Raw genomic sequence first — 17,843 nt, 5'->3', positions numbered from 1 at the left:
AAGGACCATCACAGAACTTCTGGACCCTTGGGGTGAGCTGTGGACCCCAAAAGAACCTTAAAAGAACATCTGGGTGAAGCCCCAGAAGTTTGGAAAAGATTTGAGAATTTTTGGAAAAAAGCTCCAGAGAGGGACCGACCCGCCGCGGAAATTCTAGCCGGCTTGCCTCAACCGCGACAGGGCCTGACTTCGTGGTTCGTCCCGGTAAAGAAAAACATCCAAAAAAGAGACTAAGTCCGAACGTAAAAAGTTGACCGGGACTTCCCAGCCATCGTATCCGAGAAGGGCTCCATGGACGTCGGATCAAGATCCAGGTTTACCCCGGTCGAAGGATTTTCATCTCGAAAAAACGACTAAGTCCGAAGGTAAAAGTCTCCACCAAGGAAACCCACATTGCGTATCCGGACAAGGGCTCCAGGAGGTCGGATTCAACTGGCAGGTTCGTCCCGGTGAAGAAAAACTTCAAAATAAAGACTAAGTCAGAAGGTAACTTTTTAACCGAGGCCTCCCGCGACCTTTAGCCGAGCAGGGCTCCATCGCGGTCGGCCTGAAACTTTGACTTTGCCCCGGTCCTGGTGCAACCAGATGACCCGATTGACGCTTTTTGTTTCTAAGCGCTAGAAAAATAGTAATTCTATAAAAATTCATATCTCCGGTTCCCCTGAACCGATTTTAATCGTTTTTGTGTCATTTTAAAGATAAAAATATAAGCTATTTTTATAAATTGGATTTGGATTTTTAAACTGTTTCCTGTGTTTTATTTAATTACTGTTTTGTGATATTTGAATGCTTTACACTTTGTCTCCTAAGTTAAGCCTTGACGCTCGATGCCAAGCTACCAAGGGTAGAGCTGGGATTAATTTACTGAGACCTAACTGTACCTATGTGGAGGTTTGTGGCTTGTTGCTAGGTGTAGGTACCTACCTGCCCTACCAAAAACCCATTTTCCAACAAGGCCCAAAACATTGTGGCTGGTTTGTAAGTGATCTGGCTCCAATGTGGTCCTGTGGTAGGTGCAGCAGCACCGGTAGCAGTTATTACTGCATGTAATTTGTCCATTGGAAAGTGCTACAGGACTGTCCATGTGGGACGCGGCACTGCCCATGTCAAATGCATGGCCAGTGCAGGGGCCTCCAGGGGGCACCTGACACCTCCATACTGCCAGCCCTTGCATGGCGATGAAACTACCATGCAAAGGCTGGCAAAATATGGAGTCCAAATCTAGAGTCCTGGCTGCTTGCAGCGCTGCCCTGGCAGATGAAGACTGCTAGGACTGCCAGGCAGCTGGCTGGTGGCAACCTGCCAATGTTGGTGGGTTCACCACAGTCACAATGTGGGGGTCATGCTGCCATACATCGACAGAATAGGCTGGCTTTGTAAGGCAACTATGCTGGCCACACATCAGACACCATTGTACTGCAAGGAGGTAGTAGCCTTTATCCAATATGAAGTCCCAGCTACTAAAATGGACTACACATAACATGTAACATACATGATGATAACACGTATTGTAATCCAGATAGTCACATACAGGTCCTTGAGGCAGTACCCAAGAATGACAGGTCCATTAACACAGTTAAAATGAACCATATCACGAGACCGGGAACATAAACAACACCACAAACAATCTGAGTCACTACTCAAATGGCAACCAACCACTGACATAGAATATTCATTGTTCCTCTCAACCCTTCACTAAATTTCTCCCTCTTATCTTTGTAGCTGACCAAGGTTATGGCATACAGCTGTGGGTCATGACCCCATTTGCTAATCCAGATACCAATGAACAGCGTACCTACAATGAAGCAGACCGGTAGAAAGGCAGTGTGGTGGAGAGGACCTTTGGCCTTCTCAAATCCCTGTTCAGGTGCTTGGACTTGACAGGAGGAAGCCTCCTGTATGCACCACCGCTGGTATGCAAGATCATATTTGTTAGACCTGATAGCCTTAGGGTGGTCACCCCTAACTTTTTGCCTGCCTCCCTCCACTTTTGAGATACTGTTTTTGCTGGTTTTAAGACTCTGCGCACCAGTGCTAAAGTGCATATGCTCTCTCCCTTTAAACATGGTAACATTGGATCATACCCAATTGGACTATTTAATTTACTTATAAGTCCCTAGTAGAGTGCACTATATGAGCCCAGATCCTGTAGATGAAATTCTGCTAGTGGGCCTGCAGCACTGATTGTGCCACCCTCTTAAGTAGCCCCTTTACCTTGTCTCAGGCCTGCCATTGCAAGGCCAGTGTGTGCAGTTTCACTGCCAATTCGACTTAGCATTTAAAAGTACTTGACAACCCTAAAACTCCTGTTTTTCTACATATCAGACACCCCTAAGGTATGCCCTAGGTAACCCATAGGGCAGGGTGCGGTGTAGTCAAAAGGCAGGACATGTACCTGTGTAGTTTACATGTCCTGGTAGTGTAAAACTCCTAAATTTGTTTTTACACTGCTGTGAGGCCTGCTCTCTTCATAGACTAACATTGGGGCTGCCCTTATACATTGTTTGAGTGGTAGCTGCATGATCTGAAAGGAGTAGGAAGGTCATATTTAGTATGGCCAGAATGGTGATACAAAATCCTGCTGACTGGCGAAGTTGGATTTAATATTACTATTTTAGGAATGCCACTTTTAGAAAGTGAGCATTTCTCTGTACTTAAATATTTCTATGTCTTACAATCCACATGTGGATGGGTTTAGTTGACAGCTCCCTTGTGCATTCACTCAGACACACCCCAAACACAGGAAACTCAGCCTCACTTGCATACATCTGCATTTTGAATGGGTCTTCCTGGGCTGGGAGGGTGGAGGGCCTATCACTTGCAGGTCAAAGGACAGTAGCATGCCCTCACACAAAGGACTGCCACACCCCCTACTGGGACCCTGGCAGACATGATTGAACTGAAATTGGACCTTGTGCACTTCTAAGCCACTCTTTCAAGTCTCCCTCACTTCAAAGGCACATTTGGATAGTTAAACAGGGCCTCTGCCCTACCAACTCAGACACTTCCTGGAGAAGAAACTGGAACCAGAACCTGCATCTTGTGAAGAAGAACTGCCTGGCTGCCCAAGGACTCACCTGTCTACTTTCTGTGAAGGATTGCTGCCTTGCTGTTGCCCTGCTGCCTTGCTGCTCTATGGCTGTGGTGAAGTAGTGCTCTCCAAGGGCTTGGATAGAGCTTGCCTCCTGTTCCCTGAAGTGTCACGACCAAAAAGTCTTCATCTCTACAAGAAGTACTCCTTGTGCTGCAAAATCCGACGCATAGTCTGCCAGAAACGATGCACAGCCTGCACCATGGTGAAAATTTCACTGCACACCGAACCAGAACAACGCAGCCCAACTTTGCATTGAGAAGATCGATGTAGCACCAGCGTAGCAACCGGAAATTCGATGCACGGCCCACCAGATCGACGCACAGCTGAGCCAGAACGACCCAGCCTGACTTCCAGAGGGGAACCGATGTGCGGTAGAAAATTCAACCCAACGGCCACCGAATTGATGCAGCTCCTGTGACTTCGTCCTGCCAGCGCAGGAAATCGACACATCGTCCCCGGGGCATCCAAAATCACCGCAACCCGATGAGGATCCACAACCGAGTGCCGGAAATCATTGCACAGCCGTCCCTGCACGAAAACTAAACGACGCATCACGTTGAGCAGTCTGAGAAATCCACGCACACCCCTTTGTTTCCACGCATCTCCTCCTCTGCGGTTCTTTGCAGAGATTTTGCACGCGAACCAGGTACTTTGTGCTTGAAAGAGACTTTGCTTTTCAAAGACTTAAGAAACTTTATATCACTTTTACAGTGATATCTCAACATATACTTATTGCATTTTAATCGTTTTGACCTGCATTTATCCAGATAAATATTATATATTTTTCTAAACATTGTGTGGTGTATTTTTGTGGTGCTATACTGTGTTGTTGCATGATTTGCACAAATATTTTACACATTGCCTTCTAGGTTAAGCCTGACTGCTCAGTGCCAAGCTACCAGAGGGTGGGCACAGGATAATTTGGATTGTGTGTGACTTACCCTGACTAGAGTGACAGTCCTTGCTTGGACTGGGGGTAACCTGACTGCCAACCAAAGACCCCATTTCTAACAATGCTGGTATGTGCTATCCTGCACAACATGTGTGTCAAAAACAATTTCCCCTTCAATGGACAAGTAGATGTCCACAATGAGGAGGAGGAGGATGATGGGGATGAGGACCTTGAGGGGGACCTACTGTCACGGTTTTGGGCGGGTCTGATCAGGACTCTGGTTGGGACACCCCTTGAGGTCACCGAATATCCTAAAGAGGTAGTGCACTGGGGCAGAAGAGCAGCTAAAGTTATACACGGAAAGGACAGCTATGGACAGGCACAGGAAAGCAAAGGCAGAGCAACCCTCGTGTGAACAAACAGGAAACAGATTACTAATGGACAAACACGCTGGGGTTGTACACAGAGTAAGGCGCAGAACCTCCCACAGTGACAGGGAATGTCAATGACTCTGTGCAGTTTGCTCTTACAGATAGTCACCCTGCCAGCCCCATAGAAAGGAGGCAGCAGAAGTGATTCTGTCTCTAGACCCTAGAGCACAAACAAAGATAGTGCTTACATACACAAAACAAGCTCTTGTGGGTCCAGCTGGAAACACAGTGGCGATTCCTGTAAAAACAGCAATAACACACTGTCAGTGTTAGGCACGAAAGACAAAGTATAACACTAGACAAGGATGGGGGCTGGAATTGCCTCCTGGAAACCAGGAGCCAACCCCAGTACAAAGGAGGACACTTATACACTGATGAAGACTGATAGAACACTTACCAGACACAAATACTGAGAAAGAACAGAAATAGAAGGGACAAAGTAAGAGACAGAGGCAGGATCTGGGAACAGGCTCAGGCTGAAGCAAAGGCAGGACTAGGATGGGAAAACAGGGCGCAAACTTCTGTCTGGACAAACTGAGATAGGACTAGGAAACAGAGAGCAGCCTCTGGCTGGAACAAGCATGGACAGGGCTGGAATACAGGGAGTAGGAATAAGCAGAAAACAGGACTGGGAAACAGAGAGCAGGTTCAGGCTGAAACAAGGCAGGAGCAGAACAGAGAAACAGGGAGCAGGCTCTGGAAGAAACAATCAAGTACAAGGCTAAGAGATAGGTAGCAGGCTCTGGCTGGAACAATCAGGAGCAGGGCAGAGAAACAGGAAACAGGAAAAGGATTAAGCTGGAACAGAACAGGAACAAAACTGGAACACCATCCAATAAGGGGTCTGTAACACAAAGGATTCGAACTCCAATCCACGACGGGCATCTTGAGGAAATGGCTGCTCATAAGCAGTTCCAAGCTGGGATGCACAGGAGAGGTCTCAGGTGTGTGTAATTTCAGACACTTGCAAGTCCTGGAGGAGAGGATCAGGTGAAAAGGAGCAACTGGACTTCTCCCATAGAAAACAATGGGAAACAGAATCCAGGTTTTCCTGACTACCAGGCTGTGCATTATGGGATTTGCAGTCCCAGGAAGCAAATATAGTACTACAAAAGTATAGCATGGCCAAAAGAGAAACAAACCGGAATCAGCAAGGGACTCTAGATAAGTGTTCAAGGTGATTCCCAGGCTTCCGACAGTCCCCTTACAGCGCCCCATAGAAATGGGACGACAGAGTCGGTACACCTACCAAACATAGCAGCAGGAGTCCGTAGGAGTCAGACAATTATTATACATAGTCAACCTGTAAACACCTCAAATAAATTTTGATCTGCAACACAAATCTTGGTCTCCTCATTGTCCAATACACATATTTATTGAACGTGAATCTAACCTTGGGAGTATGTTAGAAACACAGAAACAAGTATGGTATACACATCTTTGGTAACGTAGGGGGTTCTACACACTCCAACTCACATAGCAGTAACGGCCAAATCCCTAGCATGTGGCTTCTGAAGGCCATGATCCATGCACCATTACATATATTGTTACATCATGTGGACAATGTGCAATTCCATGGCCATTCACCAATACAACACCATCCCTAAAAGGTAGCATGCAAGGGGGCCACACATAAGATACGGTTGTCAGGAAATGGAGGTAAAGCATTGTCAGAACTGAACACTGTCACAACACTGTGAGAGCAGCTTGGCCTGCACCGTACATGTGTGTCAAGGGGGCGACATCATAAGTAACGTTGCTCCTTCAGTAATTGCCCATGGTAATTAGTCAATGTTGGAAGCTGAGCCTGCACAGTGTGTCCATGGGAATATGTACTGGCACTACAATAGGGTGCATCCCTGGCACCTGGAGGACTGTAAATCATGTATGGCACATACACATTGGCTGGGGAATGGTCAAAGGCTTGGCAGTGACATGAAGCAGCTAGATGTGTTGAATCCATATGCAAACACATTACAGATTGTATGGATCATGATTTACAATGTGATAATGCATCTGCAAATGATAGTCTGGCTGGAATGTAGGCAGAGTTTGTGACACACCCATCTACATAGGATGCACAACGGTCACACAAAAAGACTTGATTCACACATGCCTACTGCTAATAATGATATACATGTTGACAAGTGTATGCGTGTCCATGCTAAGTAGCAACGGGTATGCCATTGTCTATAATGAATGACCTGTGCCTGAATGTCTACACAGTATGTCCTGTACAACAACATAACACAGCACATAGCAATACAAACCACTCATTGTACCCACATGACAGATCCATTGCATGGTACCAAATATAACTAACTTGCTCATACATGTAATGACCTCCAATGTCACAATCATGCGTGGCATGTGTAAACATGTGAAGCATTCTCCTATACTTTCAGGGACCCACATCACACTGAGTGGCAGTAGACACAGCCACATTGTCGGCATCTGGTAAAGGATGAATACAGCACTAAGGAGATTATACACCTCAACATCAGTCATTCATGGTAAGAGGCATCTAGGTTGTGGCATGCTGGGAGAATTGCATTGCCATGTGCAACAGTGGATGTGGATGGACATCTCTGAGATACCCACAAATTCGCGCTGATACTACATGCCATGTCACGTGGAGACTAAAGTGCTGTGGCATGTGCAGTGCCATGTGTATCTGGCACTCACTCCATCTCACTAATGATGTCAATGGGACAATGACAACTGAGTTGACAGTTGTAGGAGGAGAGAATATTTCCATGTGACACAAAAATACTGTGAGCAATGGAGGACTCAAACATATCTCACCAGTCATGGCAGACAAAAGGGATAAAAGTTGGCATTTTCTTGCCCCAGCTATTTAGTGCCTGCAACCTGGATCACATAACTGGGTGTGATTGGCAGTCGGCTTTTGTATATTGATCCCAATAGCAACACAATAAAGGGACTAGTTGTGCCTGAATGGGCCATCACTGGGAAGATGTGGGGGACAGAGCTGGGCACAGCCCTGCACACACACATACAAAGAACCTAACATGAAACTTTTGTTCTTGTAGCCAGGCTGGAGCCAGGGCAGAGAGGCAGGAAATTCAAGACAATTCTGTTGGAGTAAGCCTCTAGAATTAAGGCACCAGTGATAAAAAGGGGACCCTCAGACCCACTCTTCAGTTCACTCCTGAACCTGCGGAAGGGCACTCTGAGGATTCTGCCCCTGTGGTCTGCTGTGTACTTCAGAGAGATACTTTGCTGCACAAAGAAGGACTTATCTGCTGTCTGAAGCATGTACTGAGCCTAGAGATCTCCCTTGCCATTTGGGCTCTGCCCCTTAAATCTAGGACCTCCTGGAGTGATTCCAAGTCCTAGTTGACTGACCTTCTGATCAGTGATTCAGGGACAAAAAGGTTCCAACCACCTGAAGGCCACACTGGACCCTGTCTGAGTGAGCCTTGGCTCTCTCTAGACTTGTACCCTTTGAAATGGTGCTAAACGTGGCCAGATAGCCCAACTCTAAAACTTGGGACTTGTACAATTTTTTTTACCTAAAAGTGCTCTGAAAACCAAGAGGAAACTGCGTCCTATCTACTTTTCAATCTGCCAAAGGTTCATTGTTGATTAGACTGACTTTGCAACAGCTACTGCTGCATGCTTCTCCGCAGCAGAAAATCCTGTTTAGTGGTTGTTTGCAGAAGGGGTATCCAGCCTCATGGACCCCTCTTTGGCTATAGCCTGCAGCTTCTTCCTGCTGGAGATTTTTGACTTCCAAGAAAGAGACTTTGGGGCATATTTATACTTTCCTTGCGCTGAATTAGCGTAATTTGTTTTACGCTAATTCAGCGCAAACGTAACTCCATATTTATATTTTGACGCTAGAACCATCTAACGTCAAACTATAGGAGTTAACGTCATTTTTTGGATGCGTGAAAGCACCTTGCATCAATGAGATGGAAGGTATGCATTCCCGTCCAAAAATGACTCTAAGCCTGTACCTCCATATTTATCCATCCGTTAAAAAAAGACGCACGGGTGGGAGGTGGACTGAAAAAATGATGTTAACTCTGTTTTGCATCAAATTGTAACGCCTGGGTCTGACCAGGCGTTAAAATGAGACAAATACACCACTATATAAGGAAAACTCACGAATGGAACATTTGCTGCCCCCAGGACAACATTGATGTTGTACTGCTCCAGCTAGGCACACACCACAGACGTCTGCAACAGCAGCTGCTTCCTCCACCTCCACAATAGCAACCCCAAACACCACAATGGCACCCACACAGGCAACACAGGAGGCAGGTGAGGATATTTCAGTGGAGGAAAGCCCTCCTTGGCCTCAGGGAGCAAGATATCATCAGGACTTACCGTCTCAACCAGGAGTCCATTCTACGCCTGCTGAACCACATTGCACCAGACATCACAGCAAAGCTGCAAACTCCCTACAACATACCACCCATCACAAAGCTCCTCACTGTATTGCATATACTGGCTTCTGGATCATTTCAGACAACAGGGGCACTAGTGGCTAGTGTCTCACAGCTTTCAATATCTGTTTACCTGCCTAAGGTCCTAGATGCCATCATCCGCCTCACATCCCACCACATCTGCTTCCCAAACACCCAGCAACTGCAGCATGAGACCAAGCAAGGATTCTATCTGATTGCTGGGTTTCTGCATGTGCTAGGTGCGATGGACTGCACCCATGTGCGACTGGTGCCACCTATAGATACGGAACACCTATACAGGAACTGCAAGCACACGCGTTCCATAAATGTGCAGGCCATTGTGGACCACTGTGGGCTCTTCACCAACATCTCAGCGTCCATGATGCTTACATATTCCAGCACTCCACCATGAACCAGTGGTTCCAGGATGGACAATATGGCATTGGCCTACTTCTTGGGAAGTCAACCAACCAAGCAATACACACACAACACACCAACCCTGTAGGACAAATAACATATACACTAGAACAAAGACTCATGGGCATGGGACCACAGACTGGCAACAACACATATGCAACATGCCGCAGTGCACAACAATGATTGGACACCACCAACGCAGACACCCACATGTACCTAACACAGCCACAAACTAACAGCCACACCACGTGAATGACAGGAAGAGTTACATACGCTTTGCCTGCAGAAGAAGACTACAAACCACTACAAGTGTCCACTGGTTGACTAATGAATATACTTCAAACACATTAGACCAGACCATCAATATCTCTGCCATGTCAATGGCCTTTTGCATGAGCATGTAAAGACAGTCACACCTAGCCACATCCCCACCTCATTCATGGTGTGCAAGACTCAGGCATAATCCATATCAAATCACACCCAAGTGGTGCGAACTACAACTACATCCCACCTACAAATGCCTGGCATACCTGTAGGCTGCACATACATCTGTCAAATGCATCGCATTGCACACATTGGAAGGCTAATGTACCTGCCATCATAAACAATGGGGCAGAATCATGAGAAATGGTGACACAACTACTCAACTGACACTTCACGTGCCCCTCTTAGTGGCCCATGACCCTATCATGCCTGTACTGTAGACAGAAGATAGTACACCATGGCGCAGATTCACTGCTAAACTGGAATGTACATGAATGCCATAGTAGACCCCTGCAGAAGTATGGAGGACATGACTGCATATGCATACAATGTGCTAAGTGACCCAACAGAAATATAGCAGGTCCCCCTCCTAAAGTCTGAACTGTGCATGTGTAGTAGGTCTGGCAGAAAATGTAATTATTATGAAGATAGGACGTACACTGGTACCAAATGTGGTCATAAAGCCAAATTATTATACACACCCTTGGACACCTGGACACTCATCATGAGTTTGTTGACCGGCAGAGGCCGCTTGTCAAACTTCCACCACAGTAATGCCGCCATTGTGGTCTAAACCCTGCTGGCCCAATTAAGAGTACACTGCTGGGCCTGTCAGTGGAAACATAATTTTCCATACGCTGAGCCAGCTGGAAAGAGGCCCAAAACATTTTGGCTGGTTTGTAAGTGATCTGGCTCCAATGTGGTCCTGTGGTAGGTGCAGCAGCACCGGTAGCAGTTATTACTGCATGTAATTTGTCCATTGGAAAGTGCTACAGGACTGTCCATGTGGGACGCGGCACTGCCCATGTCAAATGCATGGCCAGTGCAGGGGCCTCCAGGGGGCACCTGACACCTCCATACTGCCAGCCCTTACATGGCGATGAAACTACCATGCAAAGGCTGGCAAAATATGGAGTCCAAATCTAGAGTCCTGGCTGCTTGCAGCGCTGCCCTGGCAGATGAAGACTGCTAGGACTGACAGGCAGCTGGCTGGTGGCAACCTGCCAATGTTGGTGGGTTCACCACAGTCACAATGTGGGGGTCATGCTGCCATACATCGACAGAATAGGCTGGCTTTGTAGGGCAACTATGCTGGCCACACATCAGACACCATTGTGCTGCAAGGAGGTGGTAGCCTTCATCCAATATGAAGACCCAGCTACTAAAATGGACTACACATAACATGTAACATACATGATGATAACACGTATTGTAATCCAGATAGTCACATACAGGTCCTTGAGGCAGTACCCAAGAATGACATGTCCATTAACACAGTTAAAATGAACCATATCACGAGACCGGGAACATAAACAACACCACAAACAATCTGAGTCACTACTCAAATGGCAACCAACCACTGACATGGAATATTCATTGTTCCTCTCAACCCTTCACTAAATGTCTCCCTCTTATCTTTGTAGCTGACCAAGGTTATGGCATACAGCTGTGGGTCATGACCCCATTTGCTAATCCAGATACCAATGAACAGCGTACCTACAATGAAGCAGACCGGTAGAAAGGCAGTGTGGTGGAGAGGACCTTTGGCCTTCTCAAATCCCTGTTCAGGTGCTTGGACATGACAGGAGGAAGCCTCCTATATGCACCACCGCTGGTATGCAAGATCATATTTGTTAGACCTGATAGCCTTAGGGTGGTCACCCCTAACTTTTTGCCTGCCTCCCTCCACTTTTGAGATACTGTTTTTGCTGGTTTTTAAGACTCTGCGCACCAGTGCTAAAGTGCATATGCTCTCTCCCTTTAAACATGGTAACATTGGATCATACCCAATTGGACTATTTAATTTACTTATAAGTCCCTAGTAGAGTGCACTATATGAGCCCAGATCCTGTAGATGAAATTCTGCTAGTGGGCCTGCAGCACTGATTGTGCCACCCTCTTAAGTAGCCCCTTTACCTTGCCTCAGGCCTGCCATTGCAAGGCCCGTGTGTGCAGTTTCACTGCCAATTCGACTTAGCATTTAAAAGTACTTGACAACCCTAAAACTCCTGTTTTTCTACATATCAGACACCCCTAAGGTATGCCCTAGGTAACCCATAGGGCAGGGTGCTGTGTAGGCAAAAGGCAGGACATGTACCTGTGTAGTTTACATGTCCTGGTAGTGTAAAACTCCTAAATTTGTTTTTACACTGCTGTGAGGCCTGCTCTCTTCATAGACTAACATTGGGGCTGCCCTTATACATTGTTTGAGTGGTAGCTGCATGATCTGAAAGGAGTAGGAAGGTCATATTTAGTATGGCCAGAATGGTGATACAAAATCCTGCTGACTGGCGAAGTTGGATTTAATATTACTATTTTAGGAATGCCACTTTTAGAAAGTGAGCATTTCTCTGTACTTAAATATTTCTATGTCTTACAATCCACATGTGGATGGGTTTAGTTGACAGCTCCCTTGTGCATTCACTCAGACACACCCCAAACACAGGAAACTCAGCCTCACTTGCATACATCTGCATTTTGAATGGGTCTTCCTGGGCTGGGAGGGTGGAGGGCCTATCACTTGCATGTCAAAGGACAGTAGCCTGCCCTCACACAAAGGACTGCCACACCCCCTACTGGGACCCTGGCAGACATGATTGAACTGAAATTGGACCTTGTGCACTTCTAAGCCACTCTTTCAAGTCTCCCTCACTTCAAAGGCACATTTGGATAGTTAAACAGGGCCTCTGCCCTACCAACTCAGACACTTCCTGGAGAAGAAACTGGAACCAGAACCTGCATCTTGTGAAGAAGAACTGCCTGGCTGCCCAAAGGACTCACCTGTCTACTTTCTGTGACGGATTGCTGCCTTGCTGTTGCCCTGCTGCCTTTCTGCTCTCTGGCTGTGGTGAAGTAGTGCTCTCCAAGGGCTTGGATAGAGCTTGCCTCCTGTTCCCTGAAGTGTCACGACCAAAAAGTCTTCATCTCTACAAGAAGGACTCCTTGTGCTGCAAAATCCGACGCATAGTCTGCCAGAAACGATGCACAGCCTGCACCATGGTGAAAATTTCACTGCACACCGAACCAGAACAACGCAGCCCAACTTTGCATCGAGAAGATCGATGTAGCACTAGCGTAGCAACCGGAAATTCGATGCACGGCCCACCAGATCGACGCACAGCTGAGCCAGAACGACGCAGCCTGACTTCCAGAGGGGAACCGATGTGCAGTAAAAAATTCAACCCAACGGCCACCGAATTGATGCAGCTCCTGTGACTTCGTCCTGCCAGCGCAGGAAATCGACACATCGTCCCCGGGGCATCCAAAATCACCGCAACCCGATGAGGATCCACAACCGAGTGCCGGAAATCGTTGCACAGCCGTCCCTGCATGAAAACGACGCATCACGTTGAGCAGTCCGAGAAATCAACGCACACCCCTTTGTTTCCACGCATCTCCTCTTCTGCGGTTCTTTGCAGAGATTTTGCACGCGAACCAGGTACTTTGTGCTTGAAAGAGACTTTGCTTTTAAAAGACTTAAGAAACTTTATATCACTTTTACAGTGATATGTCAACATATACTTATTGCATTTTAATCGTTTTGACCTGCATTTATCCAGATAAATATTATATATTTTTCTAAACACTGTGTGGTGTATTTTTGTGGTGCTATACTGTGTTGTTGCATGATTTGCACAAATATTTTATACATTGCCTTCTAGGTTAAGCCTGACTGCTCAGTGCCAAGCTGCCAGAGGGTGGGCACAGGATAATTTGGATTGTGTGTGACTTACCCTGACTAGAGTGACAGTCCTTGCTTGGACTGGGGGTAACCTGACTGCCAACCAAAGACCCCATTTCTAACAATGCTGGTATGTGCTATCCTGCACAACATGTGTGTCAAAAACAATTTCCCCTTCAATGGACAAGTAGATGTCCACAATGAGGAGGAGGAGGATGATGGGGATGAGGACCTTGAGGGGGACCTACTGTCACGGTTTTGGGCGGGTCTGATCAGGACTCTGGTTGGGACACCCCTTGAGGTCACCGAATATCCTAAAGAGGTAGTGCACTGGGGCAGAAGAGCAGCTAAAGGTATACACGGAAAGGACAGCTATGGACAGGCACAGGAAAGCAAAGGCAGAGCAACCCTCGTGTGAACAAACAGGAAACAGATTACTAATGGATAAACACGCTGGGGTTGTACACAGAGTAAGGCGCAGAACCTCCCACAGTGACAGGGAATGTCAATGACTCTGTGCAGTTTGCTCTTACAGATAGTCACCCTGCCAGCCCCATAGAAAGGAGGCAGCAGAAGTGATTCTGTCTCTAGACCCTAGAGCACAAACAAAGATAGTGCTTACATACACAAAACAAGCTCTTGTGGGTCCAGCTGGAAACACAGTGGCGATTCCTGTAAAAACAGCAATAACACACTGTCAGTGTTAGGCACGAAAGACAAAGTATAACACTAGACAAGGATGGGGGCTGGAATTGCCTCCTGGAAACCAGGAGCCAACCCCAGTACAAAGGAGGACACTTATACACTGATGAAGACTGATAGAACACTTACCAGACACAAATACTGAGAAAGAACAGAAATAGAAGGGACAAAGTAAGAGACAGAGGCAGGATCTGGGAACAGGCTCAGGCTGAAGCAAAGGCAGGACTAGGATGGGAAAACAGGGCACAAACTTCTGTCTGGACAAACTGAGATAGGACTAGGAAACATAGAGCAGGCTCTGGCTGGAACAAGCAAGGACAGGGCTGGAATACAGGGAGTAGGAATAAGCAGAAAACAGGTCTGGGAAACAGAGAGCAGGTTCAGGCTGAAACAAGGCAGGAGCAGAACAGAGAAACAGGGAGCAGGCTCTGGAAGAAACAATCAAGTACAAGGCTAAGAGATAGGTAGCAGGCTCTGGCTGGAACAATCAGGAGCAGGGCAGAGAAACAGGAAACAGGATAAGGATTAAGCTGGAACAGAACAGGAACAAAACTGGAACACCATCCAATAAGGGGTCTGTAACACAAAGGAATCGAACTCCAATCCACGACGGGCATCTTGAGGAAATGGCTGCTTATAAGCAGTTCCAAGCTGGGATGCACAGGAGAGGTCTCAGGTGTGTGTAATTTCAGACACTTGCAAGTCCTGGAGGAGAGGATCCGGTGAAAAGGAGCAACTGGACTTCTCCCATAGAAAACAATGGGAAACAGAATCCAGGTTTTCCTGACTACCAGGCTGTGCATTATGGGATTTGCAGTCCCAGGAAGCAAATGTAGTACTACAAAAGTATAGCATGGCCAAAAGAGAAACAAACCGGAATCAGCAAGGGACTCTTGATAAGTGTTCAAGGTGATTCCCAGGCTTCCGACAGTCCCCTTACAGCGCCCCATAGAAATGGGACGACAGAGTCGGTACACCTACCAAACATAGCAGCAGGAGTCCGTAGGAGTCAGACAATTATTATACATAGTCAACCTGTAAACACCTCAAATAAATTTTGTTCTGCAACACAAATCTTGGTCTCCTCATTGTCCAATACACATATTTATGGAACGTGAATCTAACCTTGGGAGTATGTTAGAAACACAGAAACAAGTATGGTATACACATCTTTGGTAATGTAGGGGGTTCTACACACTCCAACTCACATAGCAGTAACGGCCAAATCCCTAGCATGTGGCTTCTGAAGGCCATGATCCATGCACCATTACATATATTGTTACATCATGTGGACAATGTGTAATTCCATGGCCATTCACCAATACAACACCATCCCTAAAAGGTAGCATGCAAGGGGGCCACACATAAGATACGGCTGTCAGGAAATGGAGGTAAAGCATTGTCAGAACTGAACACTGTCACAACACTGTGAGAGCAGCTTGGCCTGCACCGTACATGTGTGTCAAGGGTGCGACATCATAAGTAACGTTGCTCCTTCAGTAATTGCCCATGGTAATTAGTCAATTTTGGAAGCTGAGCCTGCACAGTGTGTCCATGGGAATATGTACTGGCACTACAATAGGGTGCATCCCTGGCACCTGGAGGACTGTAAATCATGTATGGCACATACACATTGGCTGGGGAATGGTCAATGGCTTGGCAGTGACATGAAGCAGCTAGATGTGTTGAATCCATATGCAAACACATTACAGATTGTATGGATCATGATTTACAATGTGATAATGCATCTGCAAATGATAGTCTGGCTGGAATGTAGGTAGAGTTTGTGACACACCCATCTACATAGGATGCACAACGGTCACACAAATAGACTTGATTCACACATGCCCACTGCTAATAATGATATACATGTTGACAAGTGTATGCGTGTCCATCCTAAGTAGCAACGGGTATGCCATTGTCTATAATGAATGACCTGTGCCTTAATGTCTACACAGTATGTCCTGTACAACAACATAACACAGCACATAGCAATACAAACCACTCATTGTACCTACATGACAGATCCATTGCATGGTACCAAATATAACTAACTTGCACATACATGTAATGACCTCCAATGTCACAATCATGTGTGGCATGTGTAAACATGTGAAGCATTCTCCTATACTTTCAGGGACCCACATCACACTGAGTGGCAGTAGACACAGCCACATTGTCGGCATCTGGTAAAGGATGAATACAGCACTAAGGAGATTATACACCTCAACATCAGTCATTCATGGTAAGAGGCATCTAGGTTGTGGCATGCTGGGAGAATTGCATTGCCATGTGCAACAGTGGATGTGGATGGACATCTCTGAGATACCCACAAATTCGCGCTGATACTACATGCCATGTCACGTGGAGACTAAAGTGCTGTGGCATGTGCAGTGCCATGTGTATCTGGCACTCACTCCATCTCACTAATGATGTCAATGGGACAATGACAACTGAGTTGACAGTTGTAGGAGGAGAGAATATTTCCATGTGACACAAAAATACTGTGAGCAATGGAGGACTCAAACATATCTCACCAGTCATGGCAGACAAAAGGGATAAAATTTGGCATTTTCTTGCCCCAGCTATTTAGTGCCTGCAACCTGGATCACATAACTGGGTGTGATTGGCAGTCGGCTTTTGTATATTGATCCCAATAGCAACACAATAAAGGGACTAGTTGTGCCTGAATGGGCCATCACTGGGAAGATGTGGGGGACAGAGCTGGGCACAGCCCTGCACACACACATACAAAGAACCTAACATGAAACTTTTGTTCTTGTAGCCAGGCTGGAGCCAGGGCAGAGAGGCAGGAAATTCAAGACAATTCTGTTGGAGTAAGCCTCTAGAATTAAGGCACCAGTGATAAAAAGGGGACCCTCAGACCCACTCTTCAGTTCACTCCTGAACCTGCGGAAGGGCACTCTGAGGATTCTGCCCCTGTGGTCTGCTGTGTACTTCAGAGAGATACTTTGCTGCACAAAGAAGGACTTATCTGCTGTCTGAAGCATGTACTGAGCCCTAGAGATCTCCCTTGCCATTTGGGCTCTGCCCCTTAAATCTAGGACCTCCTGGAGTGATTCCAAGTCCTAGTTGACTGACCTTCTGATCAGTGATTCAGGGACAAAAAGGTTCCAACCACCTGAAGGCCACACTGGACCCTGTCTGAGTGAGCCTTGGCTCTCTCTAGACTTGTACCCTTTGAAATGGTGCTAAACGTGGCCAGATAGCCCAACTCTAAAACTTGGGACTTGTACAATTTTTTTTACCTAAAAGTGCTCTGAAAACCAAGAGGAAACTGCGTCCTATCTACTTTTCAATCTGCCAAAGGTTCATTGTTGATTAGACTGACTTTGCAACAGCTACTGCTGCATGCTTCTCCGCAGCAGAAAATCCTGTTTAGTGGTTGTTTGCAGAAGGGGTATCCAGCCTCATGGACCCCTCTTTGGCTATAGCCTGCAGCTTCTTCCTGCTGGAGATTTTTGACTTCCAAGAAAGAGACTTTGGGGCATATTTATACTTTCCTTGCGCTGAATTAGCGTAATTTGTTTTACGCTAATTCAGCGCAAACGTAACTCCATATTTATATTTTGACGCTAGAACCATCTAACGTCAAACTATAGGAGTTAACGTCATTTTTTGGATGCGTGAAAGCACCTTGCATCAATGAGATGGAAGGTATGCATTCCCGTCCAAAAATGACTCT

This window comes from Pleurodeles waltl, chromosome 4_2 (genome assembly GCF_031143425.1).
Source record: "Pleurodeles waltl isolate 20211129_DDA chromosome 4_2, aPleWal1.hap1.20221129, whole genome shotgun sequence".
Classification (NCBI taxonomy): domain Eukaryota; kingdom Metazoa; phylum Chordata; class Amphibia; order Caudata; family Salamandridae; genus Pleurodeles; species Pleurodeles waltl.
The sequence above is the reverse complement of the archived record's forward strand: the minus strand, read 5'-3'. Positions refer to the sequence as shown.